The sequence below is a fragment of the Taudactylus pleione genome, unplaced genomic scaffold, assembly GCF_031769625.1.
Source record: "Taudactylus pleione unplaced genomic scaffold, aTauple2 ptg000174l, whole genome shotgun sequence".
NCBI lineage: Eukaryota > Metazoa > Chordata > Amphibia > Anura > Myobatrachidae > Taudactylus > Taudactylus pleione.
Genome location: NW_028284576.1, coordinates 6,870,082 through 6,897,865, shown reverse-complemented (window position 1 = coordinate 6,897,865; position 27,784 = coordinate 6,870,082). Strand labels below are relative to the sequence as shown.

General features: G+C 51.3%; 1 protein-coding gene across 4 annotated transcripts in view; it reads left to right on the top strand.

Annotated features, from left to right (window-relative positions):
* The window catches only part of BCORL1 (BCL6 corepressor like 1), a 102,146-nt gene that overhangs the window by 13,699 nt on the left and 60,663 nt on the right, over positions 1-27,784 (top strand). The window contains exon 1 of one of the 4 annotated variants that reach the window (XM_088475579.1): positions 20,585-20,764. The exons of 1 other annotated variant lie outside the window; for it this stretch is intronic. The gene's annotated coding sequence lies outside the window, so the exon portion shown is untranslated. Of the gene's footprint in view, positions 1-20,584; positions 20,765-20,853; positions 21,066-27,784 lie in introns of those variants that run through there. 2 more of the 4 variants (XM_088475578.1, XM_088475577.1) reach the window with 2 other exon arrangements.

The following is a 27,784-nucleotide window of genomic DNA, read 5'->3' as shown; positions in this document are numbered from 1 at the left end:
ACTATATGCTAATGCTGGTATCAGCCCCTCACCTGGTGTACAGCCTTGTGTATGTGACTATATGCTACTGCTGGTATCAGCCCTTCCCCTGGAGTACAGCCGTGTGTCTGTGACTATATGCTAATGCTGGTATCAGCCCTTCCCCTGGTGTACAGCCGTGTGTCTGTGACTATATGCTAATGCTGGTATCAGCCCTTCCCCTGGTGTACAGCCGTGTGTCTGTGACTATATGCTAATGCTGGTATCAGCCCTTCCCCTGGTGTACAGCCGTGTGTCTGTGACTATATACTAATGCTGGTATCAGCCCTTCCCCTGGTGTACAGCCGTGTGTCTGTGACTATATGCTAATGCTGGTATCAGCCCTTCCCCTGGTGTACAGCCGTGTGTCTGTGACTATATGCTAATGCTGGTATCAGCCCTTCCCCTGGTGTACAGCCGTGTGTATGTGACTATATGCTGATGCTGGTATCAGCCCTTCCCCTGGTGTACAGCCGTGTGTCTGTGACTATATGCTACTGCTGGTATCAGCCCTTCCCCTGGTGTATAGCCGTGTGTCTGTGACTATATGCTACTGCTGGTATCAGCCCTTCCCCTGGTGTATAGCCGTGTGTCTGTGACTATATGCTACTGCTGGTATCAGCCCTTCCCCTGGTGTACAGCCTTGTGTATGTGACTATATGCTACTGCTGGTATCAGCCTTTCCCCTGGTGTACAGCTGTGTGTCTGTGACTATATGCTAATGCTGGTATCAGCCCCTCACCTGGTGTACAGCCTTGTGTATGTGACTATATGCTACTGCTGGTATCAGCCCTTCCCCTGGCGTACAGCCGTGTGTCTGTGACTATATGCTAATGCTGGTATCAGCCCTTCCCCTGGTGTACAGCTGTGTGTATGTGACTATATGCTAATGCTGGTATCAGCCCTTCCCCTGGTGTACAGCCGTGTGTCTGTGACTATATACTAATGCTGGTATCAGCCCTTCCCCCGGTGTACAGCCGTGTGTCTGTGATTATATGCTAATGCTGGTATCAGCCCTTCCCCTGGTGTACAGCCGTGTGTCTGTGACTATATGCTAATGCTGGTATCAGCCCCTCCCCTGGTGTACAGCAGTGTGTCTGTGACTATATGCTATTGCTGGTATCAGCCCTTCCCCTGGTGTACAGCTGTGCATCTGACAGTGCAAGGCCTGAGATGCCCACCAAGAGTGCCGTCAGATGCCGTAATACCGCTTGGCGCGATTTTAGACTCCACCATGGGTCGCGCCATTGCAACTTGCAGCAGCCTCGTGCTGGGTGCATACTCTCCATCAGGGAACGGCCTCCGATGTGAGAGATTAGGCATCTGCTCACGCCACCAGCCCCGCTACAAGCCTGCGACACACCCTAACACTCCCAATGGACGGACCATCTCTGTGCGTCTGAACAGCCACTGCGCCTCTGTGCGTACACGCTATGGGACGCATGCGCGTAGGAGTTTTTAGGGATTTTCGCACATGTGCAGAAGTATAACTTGATCAAATCCGTGAACATCGGCATCGTGTGCGGCTCTGTTTAAGGCCCCTAGGGGTATATTTACTAAAGGTCAATTTTAACAGATGTTGATCAATTTTTATCGATTTTAAATCAATTAAAATCGACCTTTAATAAATATACCCCTTAGTGTCTGTTATGAACATGTGCTTTGATGCTTATTTGCATGCAGTAAGTAACAATGAAACTATCCATCTGTATAGTTAAGTTTTCTTTTCTTTTTTTTTTTTTTTAAGGAAACGGTTTAAAGATGTAAATGTCAATATTTGAAATGGTTAAAGCAGAACACCTCAGATTATTGTAAGCAGACAATCGTTGCAAATATTCAGTATACATAGAGAAAAAACTCTGTATGTTTGTGACTAAAGTGCAATGTATACACACAGAACTATTCTATGAAGCCATGAGCACCACAAAATAATGCACACCGGGCCGTTACTAGCGGTGTGCGAGGTGTGCCGTCGCGCAGAGCTCCGCGGGCGGTACTGTCAGAGCTCCATCCATGGCACCTGCATGTGGCTAGCAGGGTCCCGGGAACGGCAGCCTGCAGTCAGTATCACTGGCGCCCAGAGTGCTGTACTTCCCAATGCTAGTGGCCATGCCCCCTCGGCGCAGCGTTACTTCATGTGGTCAGGGGGCGGGGCCAGCACAGGGTGCTCTGCCTCCATGTTACAGCACTGAATGCACAACAGACGCGATGATTAACTAGAATTTAGAATCCTTTCAGAATTTTTCGGCAGTTTGTCAAAACCACCGATCATCGTTTTAAAATGGCAAATCTAAACCAGCATGGGCGTTTTAAAACTATCGGTGAACGAAACATAGCAGATATGTGGAGAGGGCCACTAGAAAGACTGCTTTATGAAAGTACAGAAACGAGGACAGATGCGGCCGCGCCCACGGACGCTGACGGTGGTCGCCTCAGTCCTTGCACGTTCGGATGTACACCAGGGAAGGGCTTTGTAGCGGCATTTGCATAAAGTTGCAGGCGGGCGGCCGCCAATAGACTGAGGCACAGACTCGCCTGCGTCCGATTCAGAATCGGTCCCACAGTGTATTTTATATTATGTGCAAATGCGGCTCTTGGTCTGCCTTCTGCATACATAGGAGCGCACCTACACTATACATCTACGGCATAAGCACGCCCACTATGTCTTGGCGTGCGATCGCTCTGTGTATGCAGGCGCCCACCAGCCTGTCTTAAGATTCCCACTTATAAACGTCATCACCAGGAAGTGTATGCAACTTCAGTGTACTATCCAGCCAGGTGACGTGTACTATGACGCTGCATCTTAATTATGCACGCCTCTGAAACGGCGTTGAGACGCTCAGGCACGCCTGCATTCACACCTCCACTCCCCCGTCACCACCTACAAATGGCTTCTCCTGTCACTCACGCTGCTGAGCAGTCTATGGGGGTCATTCAGACCCACTCGTGAGTGGCAGTACACTCGCAAGCGGGTCGATGTTCCCCACTGCGCATGCGCACGAAGGAGGGAGCTCCGTCGTGTGCATGCGCGAGACCCGGGGAGCGACGGGCTCTCCATCGCTCCGGGTCTTGCACCAAAGGGGGCGTCCTGTCGATGTTGATTGACAGCACGCCCCCTTTGGTGGGCGTGCTGGGGGCGTGCCTGCCAGACGGAGGCGTTCCCATGGGAACGCCTACCGTCTCAAGCCGGCCCCACTGACATCACTAGTGATGTCAGTGGGAGTGATTTTGGCTCTGATAGAGCCAAAATCACTCCAGGGCTTGCGGCAGCGAGACCCTACCGCAGGGTCTCCGTCGCAAGCCCGATGGTCGCGATGGTCAAGACCATCACGACCATCATCATAGACACTCGCTATAGCTATGCGAGCGTCCATTAGGACGCTCCAAAAAAAGGTAGGAGGGCCCTGATTCAGAGCGAGCGTTCTGGTCAGAGCGTTCAGCTCTGAATCAGGCCCTATGCGCAGTGAGCGCACGCTTCCCGGTCGCTTGGACTGGTTTTGCACGCACACTGTGATGCATGCGCACAATGCAAAAATCGTCTGGCTGCGTGCGAACGCTTCCTAGCGAGCGGGTCTGAATCTGGCCCCTAGTCCAGCCTGCTTTCCTATAGGAACCTCCCAGTCCTTTAGTTACATGTTTTCCTAATATACTGTTACAGTCGGCTTTATTTATGCCATAAGTATATCACACACGTGAGAAGACACTGGGACCGAGATGTACTAAAGGGGAAAATGCAGTAAACCCCCCAAAAATGCAGTTTTCGGGGTCTTTACCGCATTCCCCATATGTACAAAGCACCAGAATGCATCGTCCCGGTAGATAACGCCACCATCAGGAGGCATTATTCAATAGATACCAATGGGCTTCTTAGCAGGATTCTCCTACTTGGGAAGGATCCGATTGGATCCCTCCCATCACCCCCCCGTAGCCCATGTGCAGGTGCAGAAGGACGCCAGAGGGACTTCTGGATGTTAAAGCCTGAAGTCCCCCTGTCCGGAGCCATTGCAAAGGACACCTCTTATCAGGAGAGCTGTCTTTTGCGATACACTAGGTACATACCGCGGTATGTACCCGAAGACAGGCGGGACCTACTGCATTGTTGATGCGATGCTTAGTACATCCCGCCCTAAGGAGTAACTGTAGTAGCCTGCGACTTGCAGTCATTGGCTAGATCCTGGCGAGTCTGGCCGATGTTTTACAGGGGCTTATCATTTTAAAGGCAAATCCTGGTTGGTTTTACGTAATAAAGTGTTTCCCATATAACTAACGGATGGCTGGCGCAGACAGTGGCCGCCACCTCCTCAACCACCACAAAAAGCAGGGTTGTTGACCAGAAAATGCAGACTTCAAAGCTGCTCGATCTGCTGTAGCTGCCATCTTGTCTACTCACCTAAGCGCTTTGCTCAAAAACAGGCAGCCAATTTGGGAACCACTCTAGTCAGACATTAACAGCAGTGATGCCGCAGATCACACTCTAGCGCCACAGACTTGCCGACCTTTCAGTGTTCCCCGATGGGGGAGGTCCAGGGTGGGAGGTGCTGAGGGCGAGTCACTGATGACATCATACTCCCCCCCCCAACCCCTGCTGTACAATGCAGCACCATCAAGCTCGCAAACCACCCACTACGCTCTTGAAGGCTGATCTACAAATGTGTTCACATACATCTATGCTCCTTTTGCGCTAAAGTCACATCACACATAATGCATTAGTGTCATGCGGCTCTGTAGCCTGGGCATCGTTTTGTGCAACTTTTTTCCTTACAGTGCATCTTCTTCACAAATCGTGAAGCGTGTGAGGTTTTTTTCCCTTTACAGTGCGTCTTATCCGCAAAGGGACATGAATAGGACGCACAAGCAGCTTCTGCTGATTAAAATGACATACGGCATGCCTATACTCTGTGAGCGACTGCGGCTGTATCTGCATGTGTAATGCTACGTCAGTGTCAGAGGCTGTGACCCTTTAACATAGCATTCCGCCTGCAGATACAGCAATAGTCGCACACAGAATATATGCATGCCGTATGTCATTTTAATCAGCAGAAGCTGCTTGTGTGTCCTATTCACATCACATCACTTTGCGAATAAGATGCACTGTACGGAAATAAAACGCTCAGTGATACCGACCTGCGCCACGGTATGTTGTGACTAGAAGGGCTGCTTAACGCACAAGGATGATAGATGTATGTGGACATATCTGTACTCGGGGAGGGCGGGAGAATGTCCCGTAATTCACAGGATAGAGTAACAAACATTACCCTTAATCCCAGGAATAAGTTTCACATAAGTGATACAAGTTATAGTAAACACATCTGACTGTAATGCAGGAAGGAGCTGGGGGGCACAAGGGAAGACTTGTAGGGCCGCACATGGGCCCTGATTCAGAGCCGGACACTCTGACCAGAGCGCTCGCTCTGAATCAGGACCCACCTCCATTAATATGGAGCGTCCTCCTGGACGCTCGTATAGCTGTGGGTCACCACCCACAGCATATACGAGCGTGCAGGATGATGGTCGCGATGGTCTTGACCATCGCGACCATCGAAACTGCGAGCAGAAGCCTGCGGTTGAGTTTTTCAACCGCAAGGCCAGGAGTGATTTTGGCTCTATCAGAGCCAAAATCACTCCCACTGACATCACTAGTGATGTCAGTGGGGCCGGCTTCAGACGGTAGGCGTTCCCTTGGGAACGCCTCCGTCTGGCAGGCATGCCCACCAAAGGGGGCGTGCTGTCAGTCAACATCGACAGCACGCCCCCTTTGATGAGACACTCCGAGCGAAGGAAAGTCCTTCGCTCGTCGGGTCTCGCGCATGCGCACGAGGGAGCTCCCTCCGTTGTGCGCATGCGCAGTGCAGACCATCAACCCACTTGCGAGCGGACAGCCGCTCGCGAGTGGGTCTGAATGAGGGCCATGGTCCCAATCCTGCCTGTTACCGTCACTGCTCGAGAGGCCAGGCCAGGTTTAGTCAGTGTCGGGTGTGGGGGGCTATTATTAATAATTACCATACCATGTTTATAAACATTTTACCTAGTTACGTACAAGCAGCACAATATGCATGTTACATAAAAGCATAGGCTAAACTAGGATAATCGGTGTGTCTTGTACATAAGGGGGCGCTCCGCAGTGCAGCTTCCAGAGCGGTTTTGTATCACGAGTTGCCCCCTCAGGAAGAGGCTGTGAGATTGCAGACTCCTCGCTGTGGTATAGACAGCTGGCAGGGAGCGCAGACAGTGTGCAATCGCTGATCCCTGCAGTAATTAGTCGCTGCTTGTGATGGACAGAGACTGCAGCGAGTGCATTGTGTACGCACTGGAATCTTCCTCCTGGATCTGTCGGCATTGTGTACAGGGGAGGGGGGCAAGATTGTCATTAGGGACGGTTTATATTCTCTATATGTTTGCGTGGGTTTCCTCTGGTTGCCCCCCCACCACCCCCGGCCAAAAATATACTGATAGGGTCCATTTTTGTCAAAAGACAATTAACCTATTGTGTGTTTGTGCCAGACAGTATCTAGATTGTGAGCTCAAGGACATACATACACACATATAGATATATAGAGAAAGAATGATAAGTTACCATTACTTGGGTTATATACATAACTTATCCTGCATTATACATAAGTTATCATGTCTTATCCCGTGCAAGAAACAGTGACCGAATATACAATAGTTTTAGTCTTTCCTAACAATGTTTCCCATTGGTTGAGTCCCAGCTGTGACTGCAGAGTTACCTGGTCAGCTCTCCCCTGTTTTCTGCAGATCCTGGGTTATAATGACATTACATGCTACTCTGTAACATAACAATGTGGTGCAATGTGCTATTATGCCATAGGAGATTACTGTTAATGAGGAAAACCCTGAAAAGTCATAGGAAGGAACTGCCAGCACTGTAATCACAAATGGTCAGCATTGTTAGGGAAGGCTACGAAGAATTCGGGCCCATTTATCAATGTGTATTTGAGGTATAATGCTCCAAAACACCAGTTTTCAAGGGTTAACCACAAATATTTAGTATCCCCCGGATGTATGAAGGAGGGACCGCAGCAGGTATAACCGATACCTGCTGTGATCCCTCCATACCTGCTGTGATCCCTCCATTCCCGCATGTAGCCGAATCCCCCCATAGGTTTCAGAATTGGTATGAATTACCGCTGGACTCTTGGCCGGCGGTTCAAATCCCGACAGCGGCTGGCCAACAGAGGAGGAAATCCCAATCGTCCCTAGGTAAGTATAAACTAACCTATTTTTCCCCCTAACCTCCCCCCCCCTGTGCCTAACCCTAATCCCCCCTCTAAGTGCCTAAACCTAACCCCCCCCCTTCCCCACCGCCTAAACCTAAGTCCCCCGGGGGGGTGCCTAACCCTAACACTCCCTCCCCCTGGCCTAACCCTAACCTCCCGGGGGGGTGCCTAACCCTCCTTCCCCCTGGCCTAACCCTAACCTCCCGGGGGGGGGGGTGCCTAACCCTAAGTCCCCCCCGGGAGCCCTAAACCTCAAACCCCACCCCCCCACCCCCACGGCTATCCGCTGCGATGCCCGGCATCCGCTGGATCGTGATGCCGGGCGCCGGTCTCCCAGCGTCGGTAAAATGACAGGCGTCTAGATTTAGATGCTTGTCATTCGTCCCTCATCAGGATTAAATTGTCTGGAAGCCGGAGATCAGCATCTCGTCCGCCGGCTTCCTAAACGTATACCTAGGTTTCTATGGGGGAAGCGATGCTGCCACATTTACCAACATCCGGGATGCGATGCATTCCCGATATTGGCCTCCGCAGCTAACGCCATCTGAAGATGGCGTTAGGCGCTGTAGCCTGTGGGCTACACCGCGCATAATTGACCTCCGGAACCCTCCAAGGTAATGGCGGTCGTGCATGTGCAGTCAGCGTGCCTAGACATGCGCAGCAGCCCCGGCACCAGCCGGCAGTTCTCTGTGGGACACCGCAGGAATGGGCTCATTTCCGGGGCCTGCGTCCCTGCATGTCCCGGGCGCTATGATCGCATATTGCAAAGCGATTATGGGCGGTAATGTCATGCCCAGATCAGATGGCAATAGCGATCATTATTAAATGGCTACTACACTTGTGTTACTGCGGGTGAAAGTCAAAATGTCAGTATAATCCTCCCTTTGTGCTCACAGCTGTGCCCGGTGCCCTCTCCCACCACAACACATCGTGCATTAGGATTTGAGAGAACCTTAGAAATGTTTCAAGTTAAAATACGAACATCCAAACTGCACACGGAGTACTGGAGACGGTGCTGTGAGCTGGCCGGCGCTTGCAGTGAAATTAATGTGTGTGGGTACTACACGGTGTTACGCTGGCATTAAGCCTCCGTGTTGCAGTGAATGTCTCTTGCAGCGAGAGTGGGTGTGGGACAGTCATAAAGAGGCCCCTAGTGCCGAGGTGCTCATTGTTTATGCTGCAGAGGATCTCCGGCATAGGTGGCTGGTGAATCAGCTCCGTTAACACTGTGTGCTACTTGCATGTCTGTGATGAAACTGGATGCCATTTTGGCGAGGACCTCTGAATTAAATATGTGTTTCCTGCAGTTAGTGGAGAATATTTGCAGAACGTGTGCTCTGTGCAGCGAGTGTAGAGTTATGATGTAATATACCAGCGTATTTTGTGTGTGTGTGTGTACAAGGCAGCTGCAGCACAGGCACTGAGGAAGAGCATTACCAGCGTAACGGAGTGCGCGTATGCAGGAGCTCCACGCGTAATGGACACTACTTACGCAGGGGGATCCTTGCCTTTTATAAATAGCATTAATATGTGCTAAGGACTGGCAGTCGTATAGGAAAAAAAAACTCAGTTGAAGCATAAAAATCTGTTCTGTCCTGAAGGGATATTCTAATGAACTCCTTGGTGGTGACAGTGCAGATTATGAGTCGCCCCCTGACTTCGCAGGAGTCCGCAGGGTCCTTTCATTGTGTCCTAAATCCTTTCCTAAATCCCTCAATGAGGCAGATTCATTGTCATCTACACACTTCACAGCGAAGCCTACACAGAAGGCAGTGTAACGTATCCAAATAAATCGTCGTGACTTCTGATGTACAGGTGACACAGAAGTCCCCTTGCCGTCCTATGTATACACCTTTGCAGAAGTAGATTTCTGTCACTAGGATCTGGCTTCCTAACACCGCACTGAGAATTCCCAATAAGCTACACCTGCCTGTCAGACAATCGCTTTTATTACCAGACCTGCAATAGACGGATAAAACCGATAATTGCTGATTGGAGGAAATAGTTCAGTGTAATGCTGCCCATCCATTTAACGATGCAGGGGACGACGGCACGATTACGACGCCGTCGTCGTCTCCCGCGGGGTGAACTGCATACACTGAACGTTCAGTGTATGCAGATCAATCATCCCCGAACATGGCAACCTGACGGCGGTCGTCAGGTTGACCATCATGTTCGGGCGATGATTGATGTTAAAAAACGACCAGCGGGCGCGCGCATCGCTGGTCGTTTTTAACCTTTTACTGTCCGATTTGCGGGCGATTACCAAACGATGGAGCGGTAACGACTGTTGTTATCGCTCCATCACTAGGTATAATCGCCTAGTGCATGGGCAGCATAAATCTTACACCTAAATTCTTAGGGGTATAGCTACTAAAGTGCGGGTTTATAGAAGTGGAGGTGTTGCCTACAGCATCATATCAGATTCTACTTCTCATTTGTCTAGCACCTTCTAGAAGATGATAGCTAGAATCTGATTGGTTGCTGTACCTCCACTTCTATAACCGCACACTTTAATAAATATACTCCTTAGTGAGTGCGTCCAACTGACCATCATGTCAGGCACAGTGGTTCTGTTTCAGATGTGGGCGAAAATGCCATCACAGCCGCAATCTCTCACGAAACGCAGTTGCGAAAATATGCTAATGACCAATTTGCCGTCCAGCACTTAGGAGACGTCAACTGAAAGCATCTCACATCCGCCGCTCACGCACAAAACCGGAAACGTCGAACGCAGATCAGGCGGCCATCAGCATTCTACGTAAGACTGAGCTGCCGCAGACAGCGTGGGTCTCCAGACACGCAGAGGGCTCTCCTGAATAAGAACGTATTGGCTAATTTATGGACACCCATAAAACAGTGTTTACATGGTCCGACACTCCTGTGTTTTTCTAGCCAAACCCCCCCCCCCCCTCGTTACCTCCCCCAAACGCTAACTCCATGTCACTTACTTTGCAAGTGAATTCTCTGTGTGAGCATAATTGGAATTCAATCGGTGTGGCTTAAAACGCATGCACAATGGCCAACAATCGCTCAATCTGCATAAATATCGGCTTTGCGTCCACATCTGGCACTTTCTCTGGGTTATGTATTACCGCCCTCAGGTCTTGTGCCCCTATGTATCATAGGGAATAGAGCCCTAAATAGCAAAATTTTACAAGCCCCACATCTTACAAAAACTATCGTCTGGTATCGCCAAAGATTATCTTTGCTGGCACCTTCCATAGAAAGTATGAGGGGACTAGTTATGTTCTATTTAACAAGGACAGTGACGGTACCTGTTCCTCCGGCTGTCCTCCAATGGTTGTCCACATCTCAGGATGGCGATACATGGGAAATATATTTCATTAATAAAATAAAGCATTTTTTGGCCTTCGCTGAATTCATTAAAACTTTTTGTAAATTTTTTTTACTATAGTTTAACTTTTTAAAAAACTTAGGCCCTCATTCAGAGCCGTACGCTCTGAGCAGAGCGCACGCTCTGAATGAGGGCCGGCCTCCATGAAAATGGAGCGTCCTCCTGGACGCTCGTATAGCTGTGGGTCACCACCCACAGGCTATACGAGCGTGCATTTTGATGGCCGCGATGGTCGTGACCATCGCGACCATCGAATCTGCGAGCCGGAGCCTGCGGTTGAGGTTTTCAACCGCAAGCTCCGGAGTGATTTTGGCTCTATCAGAGCCAAAATCACTCCCACTGACATCACTAGTGATGTCAGTGGGCCGGCTTCTGACGGGAGGCGTTCCCGTGGGAACGCCCCCGTCAGGGAGGCACGCCCCCGGCACGCCTACCAAAGGGGGCGTGCTGTCAATCAACATCGACAGCACGCCCCCTTTGATCAGACACAACGAGCGAAGGAAAGTCCTTCGCTCGTCACGTCTGGCGCATGCGCACGACGGAGCTCCCTCCGTCGTGCGCATGCTCAGTCCAGAACATCGACCCACTTGCGAGCGGACAGCCGCTCGCGAGTGGGTCTGAATCAGGCCCTTATTTTTTAAATAAAAATTGCAACAAGAGGCCAGCAATGGGCTTAATGTACAGTAGCATGTGTGACCTCGGGCATTGGGGCGGGGACCTGGGCTGGCTAGCATTGCTCAGCCGCCCTGGCAAAGTTTGTTGTTTAATTGTGGCGGTAGATTTTCTATCACTATGATAAAGAATAATATCTAGCTTTATAACTAGACCTCATCATTTTTAGTATTTCACCTCTGATTTAGAAACACTTTGATAGAGATAATTCCGAGAATAACATAAATGAATGGACTTCTGCACATAGACTTTTTCACCGTTTGCTTTGCGCCATTTTCGACATTGCCCGTGGCGTTTAGAAGCGTTAACGCCATGGGGTTCCCTGGGAGTGCTCTTTAAGAACAGAGGGCTTGATTCAGTAAGGATCGTAATTGTGATTCCGCACGCAGTCTGACTGCGATGATATGCTAATGATTGCAATCGCTATGCCGCTGCAGCCTAACATAAGGACGCCCCCTTTACCTTACCAACATTCGGAATACGTAGCAAGACTGCAAAACATTGGTAACATTGCGTACAATCGCAGCCTCAGGCACAAGGTCTGACTTTACTCAGGAATCGCTAACCTCATCGCACACAGTGAAAGCCCGAGCTACGTATGGCATCGCAGTGGCTAATTCATTCACGCCCCTGTAATGGCGTTCAAATGCACTGACACACCTGCGTTTCGCCGACCAGCCCCCCCGTCACCACCCCCAAATGGTACTTCCTGTCAATCACTCTGCAATGGGTCTGCGTAGTCACTGCGATCGCAGTCCCGATCGCAGTGGAGTGTTCGCACACAGCATGAGCAGAACGCAACATTCGGCCGATTGCGTGTGTAATCGCAGTTGCGATCCTTACTGAATCAGGCCCATCGCACACTAAGCTGCAAGTAGGTTTTGAGATGGGGTAAATTAATGTGCTTGCTTTGTTAAAGGTTTTGTCCATCCTTTTATTTAGGTTTTTTGTTTTTCACCCCCATGTACCAACTCTTACTGGCCTTGCTTGAGTTCCCTGGGGCACACAGGTGCTTTGCCCCAGTGATACTTCTGTGCCATGAGCTAATAATAAATTGTGAGTGTAACGAGAAATATTGCAGTGCAAATTTATACGTTCTAGCATTAGTAGTGAGACACTATTCTAGCTTCTTCAGTAGGGGATCTATGTGTTATTATACAGTGGTGTTTATGTGCAGTAAAGGAGCTTGCAGGGTTAAAGTGTGGATTTGTGTTAGTGAAGCATATTGCACTCTGGGCCTGATTCAGACCCGCTCGCGAACGCTGAGCGCTCGCAAGCGGGTCGATGTTGCCCAAGTGCGCATGCGCACGACGGAGGTGCGGTGAGGGGACATGTCAGGGGCTCCCTGTGTGCAGTGAGGGGACATGTGACGGGCTTCCTAGGTGCAGTGAGTGGACATGTCAGGGGCTTCCTGGGTGTGGTGAGGGGACATGTCAGGGGCTCCCTAGGTGCGGTGAGGGGACATGTCACGGGCTCCCTGGGTGCAGTGAGGGGACATGTCACGGGCTCCCTGGGTGCGGTGAGGGGACAAGTCACGGGCTCCCTGGGTGCGGTGAGGGGACATGTGATGGGCTCCCTGGGTGCGGTGAGGGGACATGTCACTGGCTCCCTGGGTGCGGTGAGGGGACATGTGATGGGCTCCCTGGGTGCGGTGAGGGGACATGTGACGGGCTCCATGGGTGCGGTGAGGGGACATGTCACGGACTTCCTAGGTGCGGTGAGGGGACATGTGACGGGCTCCCTGGGTGCGGTGAGGGGACATGTCAGGGGCTTCCTGGGTGTGGTGAGGGGACATGTCACGGACTTCCTAGGTGCGGTGAGTGGACATGTCAGGGGCTCCCTGGGTGTGGTGAGTAGACATGTCAGGGGCTTCCTAGGTGTGTGGTGAGGATACATGTTACGGGCTCCCTGGGTGCGGTGAGGGGACATGTGACGGGCTCCCTGGGTGCGGTGAGGGGACATGTCACGGGCTCCCTGGGTGCGGTGAGTGGACATGTCAGGGGCCCCCTGGGTGCGGTGAGGGGACATGTGACGGGCTCCCTGGGTGCGGTGAGGGGACATGTGACGGGCTCCCTGGGTGCGGTGAGGGGACATGTCAGGGGCCCCCTGGGTGCGGTGAGGGGACATGTGACGGGCTTCCTGGGTGCGGTGAGGGGACATGTCACGGGCTCCCTTGGTGCGGTGAGGGGACATGTGACGGGCTCCCTGGGTGGGGTGAGGGGACATGTGACGGGCTTCCTGGGTGCGGTGAGGGGACATGTCACGGGCTCCCTGGGTGCGGTTAGGGGACATGTCACGGGCTCCCTGGGTGCGGTGAGGGGACATGTCACGGGCTCCCTGGGTGCGGTGAGGGGACATGTCACGGGCTCCCTGGGTGCGGTGAGGGGACATGTCACGGGCTTCCTGGGTGCGGTGAGGGGACATGTGACGGGCTCCCTGGGTGCGGTGAGGGGACATGTGGCGGGCTCCCTGGGTGCGGTGAGGGGACATGTCACGGGCTTCCTAGGTGTGGTGAGTGGACATGTCAGGGGCCCCCTGGGTGCGGTGAGGGGACATGTGACGGGCTCCCTGGGTGCGGTGAGGGGACATGTGACGGGCTCCCTGGGTGCGGTGAGGGGACATGTCACGGGTTTCCTGGGTGCTGTGAGGGGACATGTCACGGGCTCCCTGGGTGCGGTGAGGGGACATGTCACAGGCTCCCTGGGTGCGGTGAGGGGGCATGTGACGGGCTCCCTGGGTGCGGTGAGGGGACATGTCACGGGTTTCCTGGGTGCTGTGAGGGGACATGTCACAGGCTTCCTAGGTGTGGTGAGGGGACATGTCACAGGCTTCCTAGGTGTGGTGAGGGGACATGTCACGGGCTTCCTAGGTGTTTGGTGAGGGTACATGTTACGGACTGTCTGTCAGAAGTATACTATTATTATTATTACCAGTTATTTATATAGCGCACACATGTTCCGCTGCGCTTTACAGAGAATAGCTGGCCATTCACATCAGTCCCTGCCCCAGTGGAACTTACACTCTATGGGGCCCATTTATCAAAGGGAATATGAGGTAAATTCTGTTTTCTGGAGTTTACCTCAAATACTAAGTATCCCCCGGATGTAGGAAGGTGGAACCGCAGCAGGTATCGGAGATACCTGCTGCGATCCCTCCATTGCCGCTGGCAGCCGCCTCCCCCATAGGATTCTATGGGGGATGCTGCCGCATTCCCGATATTGGCACCAGCAGCTGCCATCTGAAGATAGCATTAGCCGCTGTAGCCTATGGGGACTTACCGGAGATCCCTCCGCCGGCAATGGGCGCCGCTCATGTGCAGTCCGCGGGACTGCGCATGCGCAGCAGCCTCCGGCCACATGTGCCGGATCATACATTCGGCCGCTATGATTGCATTTTGCAATGCGATCATGGGCGGTACTGCATGTCCTGATCGCATTGCAAAATGCGATCATTAATACATGAGCCCCTATATTCCCTATCACATGCACACACACATACACACTAGGGCCGTGGCTGTGGAGGAGCCTTGCACTTGCAGTAAGAGGTGGATTTGTGTAAGCACGGGTCTAATTGTAATGAGGTGGTGATTGCCTACTAACTGCCCCATTTGCAGTCAGAGGGTGCCTAACAGCCTGCCTTAGTTACTGCCCCTTTCCTGCCAGTAATACTTGCCTCTTTGCAATGAGGGGGGGGGCTTCCTAATAACTGCCCCTTTCCTGTCAGGGGTTCCTTCCTAATACATGTTTGCAATGAGGGGGGGGGGGGGTGCTTCCTAATAACTGCCCCTTTGCAGTCAGGGGTGTCTGCCTAGTAACTGCCCCTGTGCAGTGAGCACTTTCCCGGGTTATGTAGGGGAAGTCTCCGATGTGTAATCATACAGTGCTGCGTGGCCGGGCAGTCAGTGCGGGCTCCGGGCACGGAGATGACCCATGTCCGTGTAATGGAGTCCTGCGCGAGTGGATGGGACTCCGTGCAGTGTGCCGGCTGCCTGTAATGGAGTCTGTGTGATCGGGGGGGACACGGCGCAGCCTGTGATGTGGGGGAACTTCCCACGCTCGGTGTACACGGGACACGTCACGCGTGGGAATCTCCTTGCCCCCAGACAGGGACCTGTCACTCCCCCGGGGTAACATATCCACCGTGTGACGGGCATCTCCTGAGGTGACCCGGGAGCCATTTTATGAGGTGTCACCGACACAGCCATGTACAGGCACCGGCCACCCCTCCCCCTGCCGGGAGCTAGGGTGAGGTGACCCCTGACACAGCCCGTTCCCTGGCCACACCCCTACACCCTTGACAGAGCCCCTGTTATCTGGGCACACCTGACACAGCCCCTGTTATCCGGGCACACCTGACAGACCCCTGTTATCCTGGCACACCTGACACAGCCCCTGTTATCCGGGCACACCTGACAGACCCCTTTTATCCGGGAACACCTGACAGACCCCTGTTATTCTGGCACACCTGACACATACCCCTGTTATCTTGGCACACCCTCCACAGACCCCTGTTGTCCTGGCACACCTGATACAGCCCCTGTTGTCCGGGCACACCCTCCACAGACCCCTGTTATCCGGGCACACCTGACACACAGCCCCTGTTATCCGGGCACACCTGACACACAGCCCCTGTTATCCGGGCACACCTGACACGGCCCCTGTTATCCGGGAACACCTGACACGGCCCCTGTTATCCTGGCACACCTGACACGGCCCGTTATCCGGGCACACCTGACACGGCCCCTGTTATCCGGGCACACCTGACACGGCCCCTGTTATCCGGGAACACCTGACACGGCCCCTGTTATCCGGGCACACCTGACACGGCCCCTGTTATCCGGGAACACCTGACACGGCCCCTGTTATCCTGGCACACCTGACACGGCCCGTTATCCGGGCACACCTGACACGGCCCCTGTTATCTGGGCACACCTGACACGGCCCGTTATCCGGGCACACCTGACACGGCCCCTGTTATCCGGGCACACCTGACACGGCCCCTGTTATCCGGGCACACCTGACACGGCCCGTTATCTGGGCACACCTGACACAGCCCCTGTTATCCGGGCACAGCCCGTTACCCGGGTACACCCATGACACCGCCCCTTTTACCAGGGTACACACCTGACAAAGCCCCTGTTACCAGGTTCACCCCTGAGGCAGCCCTTGTAACCCGGGCAGCCCTGATACAGCCTGTTACATGGGTCACTCTTGACACAGCCCGTCCTCGGGCACACTCCTGACACCGATCACCCCAGATACAGTCCCTGTTGCCTGGGGCACCCCTGGCACAGCCCCTTACTCTGGCACACCCCAGACAGTCCCTTTTACCCAGGCACACCTACAACATCACCTGTTACCCAGTTCACCCTTAACACTGCCTGTTACCCGGGTACACCTGAAACAGCCCCTGTTACCTGGGCACATCCCTGACACAGCCCGTTAACTGGACACCCCTGAAAAACTCCTTATTACCCCAGGTCACCCCTAACCTTGTGTATGTCAGTCAGCTGCTGGGACTGTTAATGGGGTATGTGTAAGTGTTGTGTAAATGTGTACTGTGCCTGTCACACGTGTATGTTGTGTATTGTTGTTGAGCTGTGTAGTATGACACAGAGATACTGTGTAATCCTGCCCAGGGGCATCTATATATGGTAAAGAGTTGTGTTCTTGTGTAGTGTCAAACAAACATGGCCTGTCGTCTTCCTGCCCAGGGACTGCGGTATGTATTGTACAGTAAGAGCTGTGTAGTGTCACACAGAAATGCCCAGTCCTCCATCCAGGGACAGCAGTGCATGTGTATACAGTGAGAGTTGTGTAATGTCAAACAGAGTTGTCCTGTCTTCCTCCTGCACAGTGGCAGCTGTGTGTATGTACAGTGAGTGTTGTGTAGTGTCACACAGAAATTATCTGCCCTTCTGCCCAGGGAAAGATGTGTCTATAGTAAGAGTTGTGTAGTCTCACACAGACGTCCTGTCCTCCTCCTGCCCAGGGACAAATATATTTATTGTAAGAGTTGTGTAATGTCACACAGAGCTCCTCCTGCCCAGGGACAGATGTGTGTATAGTAACAGTAGTGTAGTGTCACACAGAGATGTCCTGTGCTCCTCCTGCCCAGGGACAGATGTGTGTATAGTAACAGTAGTGTAGTGTCACACAGAGATGTCCTGTGCTCCTCCTGCCCAGGGACAGATGTGTGTATAGTGTAGTGTCACACAGAGATGTCCTGTGCTCCTCCTGCCCAGGGACAGATGTGTGTATAGTAACAGTAGTGTAGTGTCACACAGAGATGTCCTGTGCTCCTCCTGCCCAGGGACAGATGTGTGTATAGTGTAGTGTCACACAGAGATGTCCTGTGCTCCTCCTGCCCAGGGACAGATGTGTGTATAGTGTAGTGTCACACAGAGATGTCCTGTGCTCCTCCTGCGCAGGGACAGATGTGTGTATAGTGTAGTGTCACACAGAGATGTCCTGTGCTCCTCCTGCCCAGGGACAGATCTGTGTATAGTGTAGTGTCACACAGAGATGTCCTGTGCTCCTCCTGCCCAGGGACAGATGTGTGTATAGTGTAGTGTCACACAGAGATGTCCTGTGCTCCTCCTGCCCAGGGACAGATGTGTGTATAGTGTAGTGTCACACAGAGATGTCCTGTGCTCCTCCTGCCCAGGGACAGATCTGTGTATAGTGTAGTGTCACACAGAGATGTCCTGTGCTCCTCCTGCCCAGGGACAGATGTGTGTATAGTGTAGTGTCACACAGAGATGTCCTGTGCTCCTCCTGCCCAGGGACAGATGTGTGTATAGTGTAGTGTCACACAGAGATGTCCTGTGCTCCTCCTGCCCAGGGACAGATCTGTGTATAGTGTAGTGTCACACAGAGATGTCCTGTGCTCCTCCTGCCCAGGGACAGATGTGTGTATAGTGTAGTGTCACACAGAGATGTCCTTTGCTCCTCCTGTCCAGGGACAGATGTGTGTATAGTGTAGTGTCACACAGAGATGTCCTGTGCTCCTCCTGCCCAGGGACAGATGTGTGTGTAGTAACAGTAGTGTAGTGTCACACAGAGATGTCCTGTGCTCCTCCTGCGCAGGGACAGATGTGTGTATAGTGTAGTGTCACACAGAGATGTCCTGTGCTCCTCCTGCCCAGGGACAGATCTGTGTATAGTGTAGTGTCACACAGAGATGTCCTGTGCTCCTCCTGCCCAGGGACAGATGTGTGTATAGTGTAGTGTCACACAGAGATGTCCTGTGCTCCTCCTGCCCAGGGACAGATGTGTGTATAGTGTAGTGTCACACAGAGATGTCCTGTGCTCCTCCTGCCCAGGGACAGATCTGTGTATAGTGTAGTGTCACACAGAGATGTCCTGTGCTCCTCCTGCCCAGGGACAGATGTGTGTATAGTGTAGTGTCACACAGAGATGTCCTGTGCTCCTCCTGCCCAGGGACAGATGTGTGTATAGTGTAGTGTCACACAGAGATGTCCTGTGCTCCTCCTGCCCAGGGACAGATCTGTGTATAGTGTAGTGTCACACAGAGATGTCCTGTGCTCCTCCTGCCCAGGGACAGATGTGTGTATAGTGTAGTGTCACACAGAGATGTCCTTTGCTCCTCCTGTCCAGGGACAGATGTGTGTATAGTGTAGTGTCACACAGAGATGTCCTGTGCTCCTCCTGCCCAGGGACAGATGTGTGTGTAGTAACAGTAGTGTAGTGTCACACAGAGATGTCCTGTGCTCCTCCTGCCCAGGGACAGATGTGTGTGTAGTAACAGTAGTGTAGTGTCACACAGAGATGCAAAGTCCTTCAATGGAAAGCTGTGTGTATAGTAATAGTTGTGTATTGTCACAGATTTCCCGTCCTTCTCCTGCCCAAGCACGGCTGTGTGTGTGTATAGAAAGTGTTGTGTAGTGTCAAACAGAAATGGCCTGTCCTCCTCCAAGGGACAGTTCTGTGTTTATACTGTAAAAGGTGTGTAATATCACAGAGATGTCCTGTCCTTCACCTGCCCAGGGACAACTGTGTGAGCATTAGTGTAGTGTAACACAGAGATGTCCTGTTCTTGCCCCTGCCCAGGGACAGCTGTCTCGGTGTGTACAGTAAGAGTTGTGTAGTGTCACATAGATACATTCTGTCCTCCTGACCAGGGACAGCTGTGTGTGTTGTTGTGTAATGTCACACATAGTTGTCCTGTCATGCTTCTGCTTAGGGACAGCTGTCTGTGTGTACAGTGGTGTCACACAGATATGTTCTGTCCTCCCAGGGACAGCTGTGTGTGTAAGAGTTGTGTAATGACCTGTCCTCCTCCTGCCCAGGGGCAGATGTGTGTATAGTAAGAGTTGATAGTTTTGTAGTGTCACATACAGATGCTCTGTCCTCCTCCTCCCTGTGAAGGATGTGTGTACAGTGAGAGTTGTGTAGTGTCACACACTGATTTCCTGTCCTCCTCCTCCCTGCGATGGATGTGTGTACAGTCAGAGTTGTGTAGTGTCACACACCGATTTCCTGTCTTCCTCCTCCCTTGGATGGAATTGTATACAGTGAGAGTTGTGTAGTGTCACGCACTCTGATGTCCTGTCCTCCTCCCTTGGATCGATGTGTGTACAGTGAGAGTTGTGTAGTGTCATACACTCTGATGTGCTGTCCTCCTCCCTTGGATGGATGATGTACGGTCGAGTTGTGTAGTGTCACATACTGAGGTCCTGTCCTCCCTGTGTGCAAAGTGAGAGTTGTGTAGTGTCGCACACTGAGTTCTTGTCTAACCCTTCTTGGGATGGATGTGTGTACAGTGAGAGTTGTGTAGTTGTATGGTGTCACACACACTGATGCCCTGTCCTCCTCCCCCTGGGATGGATGTGTGTAGAGTGAGTGTTCTCCTCCTCCCTGGGATGGATGGATGTATGTACAGTGAGAGTTGTGTTATATAGTGTCACAGACACGGATGCCCTGTTCCCCTTATCCCTGGGTTGGATGTGTGTACAGTCAGAGTTGTGTAGTTGTATAGTGTCACACACACTGATGCCCTGTCCTCCTCCTCCCTGGGATGGATGTGTGTACAGTGAGAGTTGTGTAGGGTGACACACACTGATGCCCTGTTCCCCTTATCCCTGGGTTGGATGTGTGTACAGTCAGAGTTGTGTAGTTGTATAGTGTCACACACACTGATGCCCTGTCCTCCTCCTCCCTGTGTCTCCCTGGGATGGATGTGTGTGCGCTGGCCGCCCGCGGTGCACGTCGGGAGTTGTAGTTCCCGGGCGCTGTGGCCGCCATTTGCACCAGTGGTGGGCGGCGCGGTGCCCGGACTACACTTCCCGTCACGCCCCGCGCGGCCTGGCTCGCTGCTCTCGCTCGCTGGCTGCCAGTGTCTCCGCCGAAGCTTCTTCTTCTTGTCCGGGCGCAGGAACACCCGCCGGCACCCGGCTCACCCGAGGGAGGCGCCGGCCCGCCCCGGCCCTGGATCCTGGAGTGGAGTCACGGAACAGGTGCGTGTGATAGCGCCCTCTCCCCCCCCTCCGCTCCCCCCCGTGTGTCCCCGACGCTCCGGACATTTAAACCCCCCACCGGGCTGCATATCGGCCGCCCCCTCGCCCAATTCCGGGCACCCTTCCCATATACAGGCAGGCAAGGACAGGAGGCGCCCGCGGGTCTCCTGTCCCCTCACCTCTTCCCAACACCCCGTACAGAATTCGGGTCACCCCGGGTGTAGCTGTGTACCCTGGTATCGGGGTGTGGATCACTGTGGTAACGGCAAGGCGTGCTGGGGCCCGGGCGGAGTGCTTACGGGTGAGCATCACATCGGCAACTTCTTATCTACCTGTGCGGACCCGAGCTGCGCTGCGGACACCCGCCGGGTGCTCCCCAGGTCACCTCTCGGGTGTTCTCACCCCACTCTCTCACTTGGCAGGAGTTTGGCCACTCTGCGATCTTGTGATGCGCAGGGAGGGGGCGAGAGATCACCCAACTCCTGCGGTGTATCCCGGCTGTCACCTACACGGGCGGCCGGCGGAGAGACCGGGTCATTGGGACGGGCGCGGGTGGTGGGAATTCAGCACCACCAGGGTGACGTGTGGCCTGGCGCTAAATATATGTGTATTATATATATTTATATATATATATATATATATATATATATATATGAGTCTGTGTGTATGTATGTATATGTATATATATATGTATGTTTGTGTGTGTGTATATGTATATATATATGTGTGTGTATATGTATATATATGTGTGTATATATATATATATATATATATATATATATATAAAAATCACATTTTCTATAGTACACACATCTACGCAGCCATCCCCAGCTTTCCCTGTTGCCCCCTTGCCAGTAAGCCAGTCCCCAGAGCACTCTGTACTGACAGCCTGTGTGCCCCTGGCTGGGGGCAGGATGTTGTGTAATGGGGTCTTCCATAGGCGGTCTGCGTGTCCCATACACTCCTGTGACAGGCAGACGTGAAGGACGATGTTTATAGGGTATATGGGGAAGAGATGAATCTTCCCACTGGGGGGCAATGGAGCAGCGTGGAATATACAGGGGAAGGGCTGAGGATGCAGGTAGGAGTACGGGAATATGTGTGGATGATGCATGTGTTATACGTAACTGGGTGAAGCTTGTATATAGGTGAATGGATGATGCATGTGTATACGTAACTGGGTGAAGCTTGTATATAGGTGAGTGGATGATGCATGTGTATATGTAACTGGGTGAAGCTTGTATATAGGTGAGTGGATGATGCATGTGTATACGTCACTGGGTGAAGCTTGTATATAGGTGAGTGGATGATGCATGTGTATACGTAACTGGGTGAAGCTTATATATAGGTGAGTGCATGATGCATGTGTATACGTAACTGGGTGAAGCTTGTATATAGGTGAGTGGATGATGCATGTGTATATGTAACTGGGTGAAGCTTGTATATAGGTGAGTGGATGATGCATGTGTATACGTAACTGGGTGAAGCTTGTATATAGGTGAGTGGATGATGCATGTGTATACGTAACTGGGTGAAGCTTGTATATAGGTGAGTGGATGATGCATGTGTATATGTAACTGGGTGAAGCTTGTATATAGGTGAGTGGATGATGCATGTGTATACGTCACTGGGTGAAGCTTGTATATAGGTGAGTGGATGATGCATGTGTATACGTAACTGGGTGAAGCTTATATATAGGTGAGTGCATGATGCATGTGTATACGTAACTGGGTGAAGCTTGTATATAGGTGAGTGGATGATGCATGTGTATATGTAACTGGGTGAAGCTTGTATATAGGTGAGTGGATGATGCATGTGTATACGTAACTGGGTGAAGCTTGTATATAGGTGAGTGGATGATGCATGTGTATACGTAACTGGGTGAAGCTTATATATAGGTGAGTGCATGATGCATGTGTATACGTAACTGGGTGAAGCTTATATATAGGTGAGTGCATGATGCATGTGTATACGTAACTGGGTGAAGCTTGTATATAGGTGAGTGGATGATGCATGTGTATACGTAACTGGGTGAAGCTTGTATATAGGTGAGTGGATGACGCATGTGTATACGTAACTGGGTGAAGCTTGTATATAGGTGAGTGCATGATGCATGTGTATACGTAACTGGGTGAAGCTTGTATATAGGTGTGTGGATGATGCATGTGTATACGTAACTGGGTGAAGCTTGTTTATAGGTGAGTGCATGATGCATGTGTATACGTAACTGGGTGAAGCTTATATATAGGTGAGTGGATGACGCATGTGTATACGTAACTGGGTGAAGCTTGTATATAGGTGAGTGGATGATGTATATGTAACTGGCTGAAGCTGGTATATAGGTGAGTGCATGATGCATGTGTATACGTCACTGGGTTTAAGGTTGCATATAGGTGAGTGAGTGTGTATAGGTGAGTGCTTGATGTGTGGGGGTGTTGAGTGTGTATAGGTGAGTGGATGTTGATGTGAGTTGGTGAGTGGGTGATGTGTGGGGGTGTTGGGTGTGTATAGGTGAGTGGATGTTGATGTGAGTTGGTGAGTGGGTGATGTGTGGGGGTGTTGGGTGTGTATAGGTGAGTGGATGTTGGATGTGTATAGGTGAGTGGGTGATGTGTGGGGGTGTTGGGTGTGTATAGGTGAGTGGGTGTTGGATGTGTATAGGTGAGTGGGTGTGTGTAGGTGAGTGATTGTGGATAGGTGAGCGGGTGATGTGTGGGGGTGTATAGGTGAACGGGTGATGTGTGGGGGTCTATAGGTGAGCGGGTGATGTGTGGGGGTCTATAGGTGAGCGGGTGATGTGTGGGGGTGTATAGGTGAGCGGGTGATGTGTGGGGGTGTATAGGTGAGTGGATGTTGATGTGAGTGGGTGTGTATAGGTGAGTGGGTGTTGATGTGAGTGGGTGTTGGTGTGTGTAGGTGAGTGGGTGTTGGATGTGTTTTGGCGAGTGAGTGTGTGTAGGTGAGCCGGTGATGTGTATGTGAGTGGGTGTTGAGGTGAGTGGGTGTTGAGGTGAGTGGGTGTTGGATGTGTATTGGCGAGTGATTGTGTATAGGTGAGCCGGTGATGTGTGTGTGTGTGTGTGTATAGGTGAGTGGATGTTGGTGTGAGTAGGTGAGTGGGTGTTGGATGTGTATTGGTGAGTGGGTGATATGGGGGAGTGTTGGATGTGTATAGGTGAGTGAATGTTGGTGTGAGTATAGGTGAGTGGGTTTAGGATGTGTATTTGTTGAGTGGGTGATATGCGGGAGTGTTGGGTGTGTATAGGTGAGTGGATGTGGGTGTTGGATGTGTATTTGGTGAGTGGGTGATATGCAGGAATGTTGGGTATGTATAGGTGAGTGGATGTGGGTGTTGGGTGTGTATAGGTGAGCGGGTGATGTGTGGGGGTGTTGGGTGGGTGTAAGTGAGTTGTTGATATGTATTGGTGAGTGTGTGATGTATGTGTATAGGTGAGTGGGTGTTGGGTGTGTGTAGGTGAGTGGGTGTTGGATGTGTATTGGTGAGTGTGTATAGGTGAGTGGGTGATGTGTGGGGGTGTATAGGTGAGCGGGTGATGTGTGGGGGTGTATAGGTGAGTGGGTGTTGGGTGTTTGTAGGTGAGTGGGTGTTGGACGTGTTGGATGTGTATTAGTGAGTGGGTGATGTGTGGAAGTGCTGGATGTGTATAGGTGAGTGGGTGTTGGGTGTGTGTAGGTAAGTGGGTGTTGGATGTGTATTGGTGAAGTGCGTGTGTATAGGTGAGTGGGTGTTGGATGTGTATATTTGAGTGGGTGTTGGGTGTGTATAGGTGAGTGGGTGTTGGATGTGTATTAGTGAGTGTGTATAGGTGAGCGGGTGATGTGTGGGGGTGTTGGGTGTGTATAGGTGAGTGGGTGTTGGATGTGTATAGGTGAGTGGGTGTTGGATGTGTATAGTGAGTGGGTGTAGGTGAGTAGGTGTTGGATGTGTATTGGTGAGTGAGTTTGTATAGGTGAGCGGGTGATGTGTGGGGGTGTGTGTCTGTGTGTGTGTAGGTGAGTGGGTGTTGGATGTGTATTGGTGAGTGAGTTTGTATAGGTGAGCGGGTGATGTGTGGGGGTGTTGGATGTGTATAGGTGAGTGGGTGTTGGATGTGTATAGGTAGGTGAGTGTGTATAGGTGAGCGGGTGATGTGTGTGTGTGTAGGTGAGTGGGTGTTGGATGTGTATAGGTGAGTGGGTGTAGGTGAGTGGGTGTTGGATGTGTATTGGTGAGTGAGTTTGTATAGGTGAGCGGGTGATGTGTGGGGGTGTTGGATGTGTATAGGTGAGTGGGTGTTGGATGTGTATAGGTGAGCGGGTGATGTGTGGGGGTGTTGGATGTGTATAGGTGAGTGGGTGTTGGATGTGTATAGGTAGGTGAGTGTGTATAGGTGAACGGGTGGTGTGTGTGTGTGTAGGTGAGTGGGTGTTGGAAGTGTGTAGGTGAGTGGGTGTTGGAAGTGTATAGGTGAGTGGGTGTAGGTGAGTGGGTGTTGGATGTGTATAGGTGAGTGGGTGTTGGATGTGTATAGGTAGGTGAGTGTGTATAGGTGAACGGGTGATGTGTGTGTGTGTGTGTGTAGGTGAGTGGGTGTTGGAAGTGTATAGGTGAGCGGGTGATGTGTGGGGGTGTTGGATGTGTATAGGTGAGTGGGTGTTGGATGTATATAGGTAGGTGAGTGTGTATAGGTGAGCGGGTGATGTGTGGGGGTGTTTGATGTGTATAGGTGAGTGGGTGTTGGATGTGTATAGGTAGGTGAGTGTATAGGTGAGCGGGTGATGTGTGGGGGTGTTGGGTGTAGGTGAGTGGGTGTTGGATATGTATTGGTGAGTGAGTTTGTATAGGTGAGCGGGTGATGTGTGGGGGTGTTGGGTGTGTATAGGTGAGTGGAAGATGATTCTATATAGGTAACTATGTATAAGAATAATCCTTACATATGATGCTCTGCTGTCAGTAGAAGACGTCTGTTCATCTGTATCTTAAGCAGCACCTAATTCAGCTGCGGGACCTATATGTTCATTTCTCTTTTCTTGGGCATAGTTTGGTTTGGGCAGGTGACCCCTGCGAAGGCTGGAACCGCTGTGGTGCTAGGCTGACGTAGGTAACTCAGTGCCCTCTTGGATAAATGGTGCGTGTGATATAGGATGCGGACTATACTCTTGTACAGGTAATGCATTGTGCACACATTTAGCACTTTGTATAAGCATCTGGGAGATGCTGGCTGTGTCCTTTAGTGTCTCAGGGCGCAGTATAGACAACGTAGTGATTTCCTGTACCTAGTTCTGTTTTCTCTTTTTTGAGTTTTTGTTACCTACCTCGCAGTGGAATGCCTCTGACAATGGGCATTTGTATCGTTGTGTTAATGTTGCCTGTGCTGATCATATTTTAATTCATACATCAATTTGTGTTTTCTTTAACTTTTAACTCTTTCCTTCTGTCTGCAAAGTGTACATTTATTTTCCAGCTGTATAGTGACACCTAGAACATATATTTTCAAATGTAAAACTGTGGACTTTTAAAATAGCAGCAGGCTTGTGTCAGGATGGTGTGACCCGGGGACCTCTATACCTTAAATTAGAGCCTCTATCCCCATCTCTGACAGTCAGTGGCAGGAATGGAACAGGGACAGGTCAGGGGTGGATGGCTTAGGGAAGAGCCAGGATGACTCAATGCTACATTAATTATGACGCTGTCTATATATACTGATAATGGATTTTATTTAAAGTAAATTATACGCAGGGATGAGGAAACTGTGCATTTCATGTATATTCGCTCCTGTATTTTAAAGCTGGAATAAAGGTCATTTTAGAGAGATCACGTTCGGATAGATTGATATGACACAATCAATGGAGGCCATACCCGTGACCTTGCTCAGTCTCCATTATGACTACCAGAATTCTAAGGCACAGCGGCAATATACAAGGCTTCTGATATTCTGAATATTTCTCCCTTCCCCTTTTCTTTATAAAGGACACATACTCGCATTTTGTATCCTAAAAGAGGGCATCCCGACCCTTTTCCCCTTCTAGAATTATCCGCCACTCACTCTTATCGATACCCAAAGGCCGATTGCCACTGTCTTGTCATCGCCTGGCATAAAATGCCAGGATGACGTCCCCTCCCAGAGTGGACGTCATCCTCCCCTCCGGTGCCATAGGTGTTGCCAGTCGCGGCTTCCTGCGTGCAAGCCTGTATTCTCGTGACATTGACGTTTCCTGAGTGACAAGCCGTCGCCCCGGAGGTGTCACGATGGGGTCACCACTTACAAGACACACTTCTGCTGAGGATATTGATTGCGCAGCTCCGGCCTAGTTGGCAGTCTCCTAATGACAAGTTATATTAATGTAGCGCTATGATCGTCACTGTGTCTTAATAACCAACGGGACCTGTGCTATTAATAGCATGCACTCAGGGGTTAACGTGATTCGGGATCCACGCTCTGTTCATTAATGTAGTGCTGGCTCTGTGAATAACATGTAGTAAAGTTGATGAAATCTGCAGGAGACAGACGCGAGCTTCATCCGTCCCTTTACCCGATAACTTGTTAGTCGAGTCCTGTTGTGCAGCGTGTACTGTATATTGGGAAAGAGGCTTTCCAACCTGTTAACTGTAAGGAACGTGTGACCTTGTCTCGTAGCTCTGGGCTGGAAAAAGGACAAAAAACGTACATTTCAGGCTCATGGCGGGGGGTCTCGTGAACTGCTGCGTGGATGTCTAAAAAGAGACCTCTTACCAGCCATTTTTGAGGGAGGAACCGGTATTCATGATGACACCGCCTAATGAATTAGCAATTAGTGACTTCAGTGAGGCATGAGGCACGATTGGATCAGCCCACGAAATGGCTGCCTCCACTGTGTTTAGGCAATCGGTTTACCAGTTCTCCTTTATTCAGGCAAAGTGACTGGCGCAGAGCTTGTGCAATCGCACGCCCAAATCACAGACACAATCTGCGTTCATTTAAAAGTAAGAGCAGCAACTGCATGCATACGCAAGGCGGCAACTATCTTATAAGATGCGTT